The sequence below is a fragment of the Cricetulus griseus genome, chromosome 2 (genome assembly GCF_003668045.3).
Source record: "Cricetulus griseus strain 17A/GY chromosome 2, alternate assembly CriGri-PICRH-1.0, whole genome shotgun sequence".
Taxonomy (NCBI): Eukaryota; Metazoa; Chordata; class Mammalia; order Rodentia; family Cricetidae; genus Cricetulus; species Cricetulus griseus.
The window spans coordinates 114615550-114628520 of NC_048595.1; the positions used below are offsets into that span (position 1 = coordinate 114615550).

Here is a 12971-nt window from a genome sequence, read left to right on the forward strand (position 1 = left end):
AAAAAAAAAAAAAAAAAAAAAAAAATCTCCTGGAATAACCACAGGATGTCTCAACGACATCTGTGAAAAGTTCAAACGCCCCAATTGTGTCCACATAGTTTAACTGATGAGTAAATGTGTAACTTTGGGCTTCCCCTATTCCTCCCTAGTCCTCCCCTCCTCCTTTCTGGTTTTTGCCTTTATGAGTGAATGTGTAACTTTGGGCTTCCTCTATTTCCTCCCTAGTCCCCCTCCCCTCTTTTATGGTTTTTTCCTTATAAGCTTGTCACAAGTTTGGGTCGGGGTCAAACTCCTCTGAGCCTCGACCCCAGCATGCTGGCTTGAGATCTCATTCAATTCCTTTTTCAATAAACTTCCTCATGTGATTGCAGCAAGTCCGGTCTCAGTGCCTCACTGGGTGCGCGCTATTCCTGAGATTTGAGCGAGGGTCTCCCTTCGGGCGTCTTTCATTTGGGGGCTCGTCTGAGATTTGCGCGACCACCGAGGGGTCCTAGACCCACTTGGAGGTAAGAATTTTTGTTCTGTTGTGACTCTTTGTTTGTGGCCTGTTCAAAAATCTGGTGTGATCGCAGTTACGTTTTCACAAACGCTCTTTAGAGGCCGCTCTCCAGGGGGAGGAGCGGAGTGGACGGGGATAGACATGTCCAGGTGTCCACCATTTGTTAGCCCTGGGAGACATACCGGGAGGACAGGAGGAGGACCAGGGATGCCTGGTGGACCTCCACAGAGAAGGTCGGAAGATAAGTTTTCTCCTTGATGATCTGTGTCATAGGGCCATTTCCCGGCCGACTGATTCCTTTCAGAATTATTGGTCAACTCGAGGTCGACAGCTTGCTTTGCTTTCTTGTCTTTCTGTCGTGGTGATTGTTTTTATCGTGTATGTAATAGAGGTAGACATGGGACAGACTGTGACGCCCCCACTAACACTGACCCTGGACCATTGGACAGACGTTAAGACTCGGGCTCATAATCTCTCTGTCGAGGTCAGAAAAGGACCTTGGCGGACTTTTTGTTCTTCTGAATGGCCAAGTTTCTGTGTAGGATGGCCTTCAGGGGGATCTTTTAATCTATCTGTTATTTCTGCTGTCAAGCGAATTATTTTTCAGGCCACAAGGGGACACCCTGATCAGGTTCCATACATTATCGTGTGGCAGGACCTAGTCCAAAACCCGCCACCCTGGATGAAGCCTTGGACATCGGGAATAGGGACTGCGACAGTTGCCGTAGCAGCACGAAAAGTGCCTCCTTCAGATTTGCCGGCGACCGCTCCAACAGCTCATCCGAGGATCTATCCTGAAATTGATGATGTCTCCCTCCTTGACCACCCTCCTCCCCCATATCCTCAACCCGTTTCTCATGCAGCCCCACAGGTCCCAACGGACTCCCAGCCGGCCTCTGAAATAGGGCCCGTGGCCGGGACTCGAAGCCACCGGGGCTGCAGCCCAGAGGGATCTGGCGTGGAACCTGATTCCACCGTTGCGCTACCATTATGAGCTTATGGACCCGCCCCAGCTCCAGGGGAATTAGTCCCCCTGCAGTATTGGCTGTTTTCGTCAGCGGATATGTACAACTGGAAAACTAACCACCCCTCCTTTTCAGAGAACCCCTCAGGCTTGACGGGACTCCTCGAGTCCCTGATGTATTCTCATCAGCCCACTTGGGACGACTGTCAACAACTCTTGCAGGTCCTCTTTACGACTGGAGAAAGAGAGAGGATCCTTCTAGAGGCCAGAAAGAAAGTTCCAGGACCAGATGGGACCCCCACCAATCTCCCTAATCTCATAGATGCCGCTTTTCCCTTGGTCCACCCTGACTGGGATTACAACTCTGCAGAAGGTAGGGGGCGTCTCACGGTCTACCACTGGGCTCTAGTGGCAGGTCTCAAGGGGGCCGCGTGGCGACCCACCAATTTGGCAAAGGTAAGAGAAATCTTACAGGGTCCATTAGAGCCACCCTCTGTCTTCTTAGAACGACTGATGGAGGCATATCGGAGATATACTCCATTTGATCCATCCTCGGAAGGACAGCAGGCGGCTGTAGCCATGGCTTTTATAGGACAGTCAGCCTCGGATATCAAGAAAAAGTTGCAAAGATTAGAGGGGCTCCAGGATTATACATTGCAGAATTTAGTAAAAGAGCCAGAGAAAGTTTATCACAAGAGAGAGACCGAGGAAGAAAAACAAGAAAGAAAAAAAAAGGAGGCAGAAGAGAGAGAATCGGCAGGATCACCGCCAGGAGAGGAATTTAACTAAGATTTTTGCCGCAGTAGTAGGCGGAGAACGGTCAGAAAGAGGACAGTCAGGTTACCTGGGCAACAGGGCAAGAAGACCCCTGGGAGGACAGAGACTGCAACTTGAAAAAGACCAATGTGCATATTGTAAAGAAAAAAGGACACTGGGCCAGAGATTGCCCCCGAAAGGAACAAAAGGGCCCCAAGATGTTGGCCCTCGAGGAAGATTAGGGGAGTTGGGGCTCGGTCCCCCTCCCCGAGCCTAGGGTAACTCTCTCTGTGTGGGGGAACCCCGTTAATTTCTTAGTAGATATGGGGGCGGAACACTCAGTTTTGACTAAACCGTTAGGGCCATTATGATCGAAAAAACCCTCGTCATGGGGGTGACTGGGAGAAAACTTTACCCTTGGAAAACCGAAAGAAGTTTAGAAATTGGAAAAAGCCAAGTAACTCACTCTTTCCTTGTGATTCCTGAGTGCCCTGTGCCCCTTCTGGGAAGGGACTTGTTGACCAAATTAAAGGCTCAGGTCCAGTTCACCCTGAAGGGACCAGAAGTCACCTGGGGGGAAGCCCCTACAACATGCTTAGTTCTAAGTCTAGAAGAAGAATATCGCCTCCATGAACCCAAAACTCGGGTTTTGCCCCCTAAAGAATGGCTGACAGCTTTTCCGGAGGTTTGGCCAGAACGGACTGGAATGGGACTGGCTAAGCAAATACCACCGATTATAGTGGAGCTAAAAGCGGCTGCCACCCCTGTCTCAGTCAGACAGTACCCCATGACTCAAGGGGCTAAAGAAGGCATTCGACCACATATCCAGAGACTGTTACAACAAGGTATACTGATTCCCTGCCGGTCCCCTTGGAATACCCCCCTCCTGCCAGTACGTAAGCCTGGAACCAATGATTATCGACCTGTCCAGGACTTGAGAGAAGTCAATAAATGAGTAAAGGACATTCACACAACCGTGCCCAACCCTTACAACTTGCTGAGTTCCTTACCGCCTGAACGATCCTGGTACACCGTTCTGGATTTGAAAGATGCCTTTTTCTGTCTCAGGTTACATCCGAATAGCCAACCCCTATTCCCTTTCGAATGGCGAGATCCCGAAGGAGGACATACGGGTCAACTGACCTGGACTAGGTTGCCACAGGGGTTCAAAAATTCACCGACTCTTTTCAATGAAGCGCTCCACCATGACCTTGCACCCTTCAGAGAACGGAACCCCCAGATTTCTCTCTTGCAGTTCGTAGACGATTTACTGCTCGCAGCCTCGACCCAGGAACTGTGCCTCGATGGGACCAGAAAGCTCCTAAAGGAATTGGGTGAGTTGGGGTACCGGGTGTCCGCCAAGAAAGCCCAGTTATGCCACTCGGAAGTGACTTACCTAGGATACACCCTCCGAGAAGGGAAGCGGTGGCTCACTGAAGCACGGAAAAAGACTGTGATGCAGATCCCGACCCCCACCACTCCGAGACAAGTACGTGAGTTTTTGGGTGTCATGACACAGCATGTCTCAACCTCAGTCCATGAGGTTTTACCCGAGTGGGGGGGTGTACCTGGAAGCTTTGAGGAACCCAATGATGATAAAGACCAAACACAGGCATGTTGTCATCTTCAGAGAGCTCTCAGTTCCATGTTGTGGAATTAGAGTCATTTCTTTATTAGCCATCTTTTCTGGTGTCTCTTAACCATCCTGCTAATACGAAGCAATCATTTCTCTTTCTCCTTTGTTCTCCTCTCTCCTCTCTCCTCTCGCAGCTCGCCCCTTCACTCCTAACCTTCTGTCCTCATAAGTTAATCACAAACCTCTGATCTCCCTGCCCAGGTGCAGGCCTACACAGATGCTTAGGCACATACAGATGCAAATAAGAGGCATATTACCCGCAGGCCATGGTAAACAAAAGTACCCCTGCTGACATTAACAATACAATAGTGGGCCGGAGTTTTCTGCTGCCACCGCTATTTATGGTGGCCAGAACCGGGGACCTGGTATTGGGTCCCCAACAACTTTCAGTACTGAAATTACATTTTTACAGTATTATTTACATCTTAAATGTTTCTGTTACCTTTGTTTTTATTCCAAAACTCATACAGAAATAAAATGAACAAAAATTTATAATCACCAAATCACATTTTAAATATTAATATTTCATTGTAATTTTCCTTGTATACCCTGTCAACAGGTTCTGTTATGTTTTGTAAAATATTCAAAGATCAATATAACACATTTATTATCAAACTAAGCCACATGTTTGACACATAGTAGTACACCATTTATAAAGAAAAGCTATCATACAATGTGAGTTTTCTTTTACATATAATCCTAAGTAACGTCCTAATGGTGCTGTACAGTGAAGTAACTTTTTACATGTACTAATAATTTATTCAAACCAATTTTTGAATATAAATTGAGCCATTTTCTATATAAATTATAAAGCACGTGTTAATTTTATTGAAGTAATATTTCCCATTTCATTTTCACTTATTTTACTATCTTGTTTTATTAGTATTTCACTGATACTCTATTAGATTTCTATTTGTCTCTGAATTGCAGTTATCTGAAAGAAAATTTTTACATGTTTGAGGTGCTACATTTTTGTTTATTATCAATTTTTCCTTTCGACTATCAACATGCACATACATTCATATGGATCATTCTACGTACACAAGTAAGGAAGATAGGGGACATGGAAGGTGCTTATCAAAAGGACTGCCAAAAGGCACATTTCCTTAAAGAAAGAGCAAAATTAACTAAGCTGAACTGTGGATGTCTCGTGCTGTATTACCAGTATTGAAACACCCAAGTTCTTCATGTAATGATAAGAGTAGAGACTGTAGTGTTACTTTCATTCAACCTAGTTTTATTACTTATAAATCATACATTGAGGTATTTTTGGTATATTAATTTATATATTGAAATACCTTATTAAAATGCAAAAGAATTATACATATAAGACTATTGAATTATTATAGTGTAAAGAAATGCATCATATTCACATATTATATAAAAGTGTAACATACTTCCAATAACAATTTATATTAATATATGTTATTCCTTATTTCATCCTCATGGCTACAAAAACATTGGGTATATTTTCCCAATAAGTGTAACATATTTTAACTGAAATATATTTTATGAGTGTAGTACAGATGAGACAAGAATAATTCATATTCAAACCCCACTGTTTACGACACATTATCCAATGTCTCTTAAATAATTTGCAAGCTTCACGCCACCAGGAAATACGTGTTTATTACTGTTAATTCCTTGAAATATATTTTGATCATATGCATCAACCTACTAATTCCTCACAGATCCACCCATTCACATCTAACTGTTCTACACATTGAGTCCAATACAAACCTCCTGTATACTGTTGGTGGTGTAGTCATCCATATGAACATGATCCATCTACTAGGGGGAGCACTCTGATATAAAACTTCTCTCTATATCAGAAGCTATGTCTGTAGCTCCACAGTTAGGACTGAGGTATCATGCTTATCTTCTACTTGATGCTGGGATTTATTCTGTCTTGAACTATGCATGATGGTAAACCTTCACAGGCTCATATGTGCTAATGACCCAGTGTGTCTGGAAAACATTGTTTCTTTGTAGTTGAATCTAGTTTTAAAGAGGGAATTGTGACGAACAAAAGGGTCAAGACCATACTGGAGAAACTCACAAAGACAGCTGACATGTGTAAGTGGGAGCGTACAGTCTCCAGTCTGACAGTTGGGGAACTAGCAGCAGACCAAACCAGGCCCCCTGAATGTGGGTGTTAGTTGGGGTGGGCTTGGGCAGTCTATGAGGCCTCTGGCAATGAAGCACTATTTATCCCTAGTACACAAATGGGCTTTTGTAGTGGATTAGTGTGCCATCTCCTTATTAATGTGATACCTATAACGGGTAATTCTAAACCACTCAATGAACTTTCTCATAGCCTGAGAAATTGTGGAATAGAAATCTCCACTATTCTTCCACTGACATGTCCTCCTTTCATGCATCATTTAAATAGTGTGTTATTAGAGGAAACCAAGTCTTGACAATGCACTTTTAATTTATTACTTGTGGTTGATACTAGGGGAATTATTTCCCCCATTATGTTGATTCCATTTAAACTCTCTCTCTCATGTATGTGTGTGTGTGTGTGTGTGTGTGTGTGTGTGTGTGTGTGTGTGTGTGTGTTTATTAGTATATAAAATTATAAATTATACAACAAATACAGATAGATAGGATATAGATGAAAAATAGATTATTTTGTATAAGATTGTTTCAAATACTCATAAACTTCAACCTATCAATTACTCAGTTATACATAGGAAATTTTTTATAATTGGTTTCAGTAAAACTGTTTCAAAATATATTTTTTATTAATTCCTACTCTTTCCCTAAACCCCTGTGTGTGTGTGAGTGTGTGAGTTTAACTTGAGTAACTATTTTAAATCTTGGTTTCTCCCTCTTGTCTATGGATGGAATAATGCCAGATTTAAAGAATCAAGATACTTGAACTCATATTTCATTACTGAAACACACATAAGCAAGATTGGTCAATTATTGATTCATTGAACAGGGATGTATTCTAAGTAATTCTAATGTCTTATTCTTGCCGAGCCATAATTCATCGCCTTTTTATCACACTAATATGAATGGGTAATCAGGAAAATTGTTGATTCTCCAGATGTTGAGACTTTTTAAAGTTGTGCTTCTTAGATACAAAGAATTAAATTCTTTGATAGAGAATGGAATTAGTCTCTAGGCCACGCTTCCTCTCATTTGAGCACCATCACAAAACATGGCATAAAAATCTCTAACCTCCAGTCAGTTAGGTAGTTACTTTAGTACAGACAGCCGCATCCAAAGCTGTCTAGATAGCCCTGATGTCACATAATTAGAATAAACTCAGAAATCAGGTAAAACAAAAAGTATTAAATGCAAATTTTATATTTTTTAAGACTTGAAACAATATTCCTTTCACATTTTAAAGAAAAGCCACTGTAACTAATATAGTTAGAATGAGTCAATGGACATTAAGTATAATCTCAGTTTCAATCAGGCTATGAGAAAGTTCATTGAGTGGTTTAGAATTACCCGTTATAGGTATCACATTAATAAGGAGATGGCACACTAATCCACTACAAAATCAATAATTTCTATCTTTGGAAGTACTCATATTTTTTCTGTCTAATTGAACATGTTAAAAGGTAAATTAATCTGGTTTCCTGCAGCCTATTTTCACAATTCTCTGATCATTAAAGAGCTATAATTGCTAATATCAGTGTCTACACTATCATTTTAAGAAGAATATGCAAAATTTTACGGAATATCTCTTGGCTCTCAAATTTATCAACATTGTTTGAATGTATATGTTAGTTAATTTCTAACTCCTTTCAGTCTAAAATTACTGGAGAGATTTCATTGAAATCTAAAAATCTCACATTTTTAATAAATCTCACATCTTAGCTACGAAAAAGCATGAATATTTATTAAATATATACATTCATATAAAGCAATATCTAGAATGTAAAGACTTCTAACATATTATTTTAGAATAGTTCTTGATGTCTATATCTATGAAAATCACAGAGTATATTTACTAATATGACTTAACTACTATAGTGGTAAAAATATTATAGTATTTACTACATGATACACATTTTATCCGAAATAAATGGAGGAAGCCTTATTTATTGGTTAAAAAGTCATTGATTATTTTCTATAGCATTATAAACATTATCCTATCAATTCCACAGAAATGCAATAGTATTTGATAATTAATATATTATCAGCTCTACACAATAACCCTTGAAGTATCAAAATCACAAAATTAAAATAAATATTAAGTTTAAACTTCTAGATTTACAAGTGTAAGCATAAAAATGGCTGAATATCAGTAGGTGACAGATACAATTATGTGATTTCACTTGATATTTTATTTTATTTTATCATTATATATCTTGAGTTTTAATATCCATAGGATATATATATTTTTAGTTTTATTTTTAGTTTCTATGTGGCTCATGTCCTCATTTTATACTTCAGTGATACCAATATTATTTGAATTGCTGTAGCTCTTAGTAAAAATTAAACATTTCCTCAGAAGGCTGACTGCCTTCTGAGGCAATTGCTTTAAACATTTCACAATTCTCTGAATTCTGTTAAGAATTTACATGTAACTCTGACCTAGATCTTCTCTAGATGTGCCTCCATATTGTGTAGATAATGACTAGAACATACCAGCCTGACATTAATACTACTAATAACATATTGCAAAGGCATGGGTGACAGCATGATTTGTCTGTACTTCTGTAACTACTTTCCTTTTTCTTGCAGTTAGAAATTTATCCAATGTTACCCAGGGTCTTGACTTGTCCACATCCATACTTCATCATGGACTGCATCATGGCAGGGTAGTTTTAAGGTCACCTGATCTACTTCAGCTGAAGGCTTTAGTGACATCACTTAAAATGGAAAGAAATAATCTAGAGTCATATACTACAGTACCTTCCACTTACACATATTTATACATTCAGTAGCATTAGTTTCTATTACACTCAAAAGACTTGAATCTGTTTATTTAGCAGATGATATTATCAATTGGCAAAAATAATCTTAGAAGAGAACCTCAAATATTAGCACCATAAAATATTATATACTTTAAAATATGTTGTTGGCCACATCTCACTGAGTGAAGTGGTAGACATATTGGATTTGCTAGCATTCATTGTCTTTCATCAGGTTTTAGTTTGTACAACTTGTACAATTGTGTCACTATATGCATAGTGAAGTAAACGAAAGAACAAATGAGAAAATATGACTGTAGCATTCAACATAGAATGCACTATTTAATTTATAAACAAAGAAGGTGAAAAATACTTTGATTGGAAAGAGAAAATAATAATAAATCTGAAATAGCCATATTTTATTTGAAGCTTATCCCCAATGTTTATTGCATGTTTGATTTGTTTTATTATTTCAGAATCATTCAAAATTAGTTAAAATATACAATAAATTTACAGCCAAACTTAGCATGCTATTCTATGACAGTTGCTTTTAATTATTAAGGTAAATATAACCAGTTTTCCATATTGGCAGTTTCATATCCACACTAACACACTAACCACAGTTGGAAACAAGATAAAAACCAATTTAATCTCTGTTGAGCATACCCAGCATTTCCCACTGCCATCATTTCTTAAACAAAAGAGGACAGATATAATTTACATAATAACCACTTTGTATTTATTATCACAAGCATCTAGATTTACTAAGTTACATGTACAATATCTATAACTTTTACAGCATTGGGGACTTAAATATGCAGGGAATACAGCATCACAAGATTCCTGAATCCATTGCCTTTCTAACACTCACAACAGCTATGAAATGATGGAGAGCAATGTACACAACTTCTAAAATTGCATTTTGTATCACAGTGCAAATAATAGTAAGACTAAACCAACTCAACATAGTTAATGTAATTCTTTGAATGCATCACAATAAAAACAAATACATACTTCTATATTCTCCCACTACAAATAAGAAAAAACAACTTTCTCAGATTTTGTATTATTTAATATTTGGATAATTAAGAAAAATTTAAGTATTTTATGTAATAAAAAATCAAGTATTACATTATCTCATTTTCTAAATTTCTTCCTCTGGAAGACATATTCCATGTAATGTAGACATAAGTTACTTGATCATTTCCCATAAATATATAGTTCTGGAATGTGGATTGAACAAAAATAAAGTCATGTATTTTCTTAAGTATTATATACAAACATTAATTTATTAAGCTATTTTTATTTGCATTGTTTGTGTATATGTACCTGTGCATGTACATGTACATATATATGTTTGTGTACACAAACATTCCTAGCATGCAAGTGGATGTCTGAGGTTAACTTGAGCGAGAGAGTTATTTCCTTCCCATACTTTATATTCCAGAAAATGTATTATTATCTTTAGGCTGGGTGGCAAGCACCTTCACCCATTGAGTCATCTTGTCTACTGACAAGGTCTAGTTTTTTATTTGTATTGATAATTAAATTGATATTGCTGAAATACACATGATTATAAATCTTTCTGTAACCTATTTAAAATATTTTATATTTTATGAAGTATAAGAATGCCAGCTCATGATTTATTCATTGAATATTTTATACATGTATTCAATGTATATAGAGCACACAAACCTCTTAATATGCCCTCCAATTACCTTCAGGTACCTCCTATAATATAGCCTCCTCAATTTCATGTTCTCTTTTTTAAAAATTATTTAGTTATCCTCTTATTTGTTTAACCCACAGGATTGAATTTGCTGACTTTGTGCACAGGGATAACGCTTCATCCACTGGGGCCTAGGCTACCCATCTGTGTCCATTCCCCCCCAAAAATATTGTGACTCTCCATTTCCCAACAGACATCAACTGTAAATAATTTCCCTGCTGGCTGTTGGACCTCAAGAATTGTTCTCTGCTCCATTTTGGAATTACTGTAGTAAAAGTCATATGAAGGAAACCATAATTGCTCAAAATTCATATGTGCAACATCCATGTCGATAGGGCAGCATTTTGCATCAATCTTCCACATCCTCTGACTTCTATTTCTTTTCTGTTACTTTTGCCACAATGACAAAAGTATGACTATGACTATGAATCTTGGCAGTGACTGTGATATTGATATAGTTGTCTCATTTATGCTTAATCACTCACAGTTGTTTATTATCAGTACTTTGAATGGATGTCAGCAATAAAAACTAAAAATTAGCCAGACATGATGCCACTTATTTTTAATCTCAGTATTTGGAAGGCAGGACAGGCAACTTCTGTGACTTTGAGCTCAGTGTGGTCTATATAGTGAGCATAGCGAGTTCCAGGTCAGCCACAGCTAAACAGTGTGAATCTATCACAGAGACAGACATACACATGCATGCATGCACACAGGCACATAAGCATGCATGAGTGCATGCACACCCATGTACACACACACAAAAATAAACACAGAGAAAATTAAACATTAAAGCAAAAGTCATCACCATCAAGAACAAACAGTTCTCAAAAGAAGACCTCAATGGCTCACCAACAATATAAAATTTATTTAATATCATTCCAGATCAAAAGAAGTACAAACTAAAATAAATGGAAGGAAAAAACTACATCTGTTTTGTGGGTGAGAAGGCTTGAAAGAAAAATTAAGCATGAGGATGTTAATTCAGATTAAAGTTATAGACATTTATGACTATATCAGTTTGCCAATATTTACACATGATGTGATACTTATAGCACATCCACTACTCAATTAGTAGGAAAAGTTTGCCTCAAATCTGGGGATTCTGAATGCATTGGAAGTAACTCAATTCTACAAAAGTTGTCAATCTTGTGTCTTTATTAGAATTAGTAATTATCTTTACCATTTTATTGAGAAGACATAGGATCCCAAGCACAGCAAGGGGTGTGTAAAACCATTAATTATCTTTTCCCCTAGATACACAAATGATATGTAGTGATAAACCCAGCAGGAACCAACTTTATAGCTATGCCAGAAGGGGATTTGAATTTGCTCAATAGAATATTGTTAAATGATCCTAATATAATCAATCCCCCATTCTTTCCTCACTAATGAACTTATTCCCTATAAGCCTTGATTTTTAAAAAAGTCTCCTGTTCTATTCATGAATAGTACCACTGTACTTTCCTTCTCAAATATTAAACTAGTAGTAGTAATCATCACATCATCAAATATGTTACTCCTGTAATTCAAGCATCTGCTGGTTTTCATTAAATATGACAATATTGGAAAAATGCACAAAATACTATTTTAGCAGAAAATAACATGACATTTTGTCCACAAGTCCCTTGCCAACATACTGCATTTCCATTATTTCAGAGAATAAAATTGAATTGATCTGCATTCTGCCATGTTTACTAGATAGCACATCATAAAAACGATTCTGTTCTATTCGATGAAAGTCCTAAAACTCAGAAAATTAGTACTTTTTATCATATAATATAAACCATAATCCAACTTTATATTTATGTTGCAAAAATTGAGAAGTCTAAGGGCAATTTCATGTTACATTTTTTCATTTAGGATAAAAACACTAAATTTTTAATAATTATAGGGAAATTTTTCAGGTCTATTGACATATTTTTTTAGAAAACTAACTCAATGAAATATTCATAAATTGTTTACATTCATCCTTTCTAAAGATACATAAGGAATGTGTTTCTTATTGAGGTAAATAAAATATATTAAAGGCTATGTCAGATAATTATTTGAAGGAACCCATTTCAAGCTTAGATACACAGAAGTAGTCCTGCTTGACTGAAGCAGGAGAATGTGCTCTGGCAGCAGAAAGAATTTCATAAGAAGAGCCAGGATTCATGCCATATTTTGGGCATTATTACAGATATTTGATTTTAATGGCTTATTTTGAAGAGGATTGAAACCACCAAGGGTATATACTCTGAAGTGGGGACAGTCTGACTTCTTGCATGTGAAAACGTTCTCAGGGCACATGGTAACTAGGAAGTTAAAGACAAGAGGAGGGTTACTTACAGAGTTTTGCAATTGGGTGCAGGGGTAGGATATAATAGCTTGGTATTTAAATTGTTTTGGAATGGTAAACAGAACTAGATTCAAAATTCACATTGTACCTAAGGCATGATGTATTTACAGCAATGCAAAGATATGATAGATATAGATACCTTTAAGTTATAGAGCAAAATAATAATAGA

At 37.6% G+C, this 12971-nt stretch overlaps 1 pseudogene; it reads left to right on the top strand.

Annotated features, from left to right (window-relative positions):
- Positions 1–896: 896 nt before the first annotated feature.
- Positions 897–8643, top strand: LOC113834370 (annotated as a pseudogene).
- The last annotated feature ends 4328 nt before the right edge of the window (positions 8644–12971 follow it).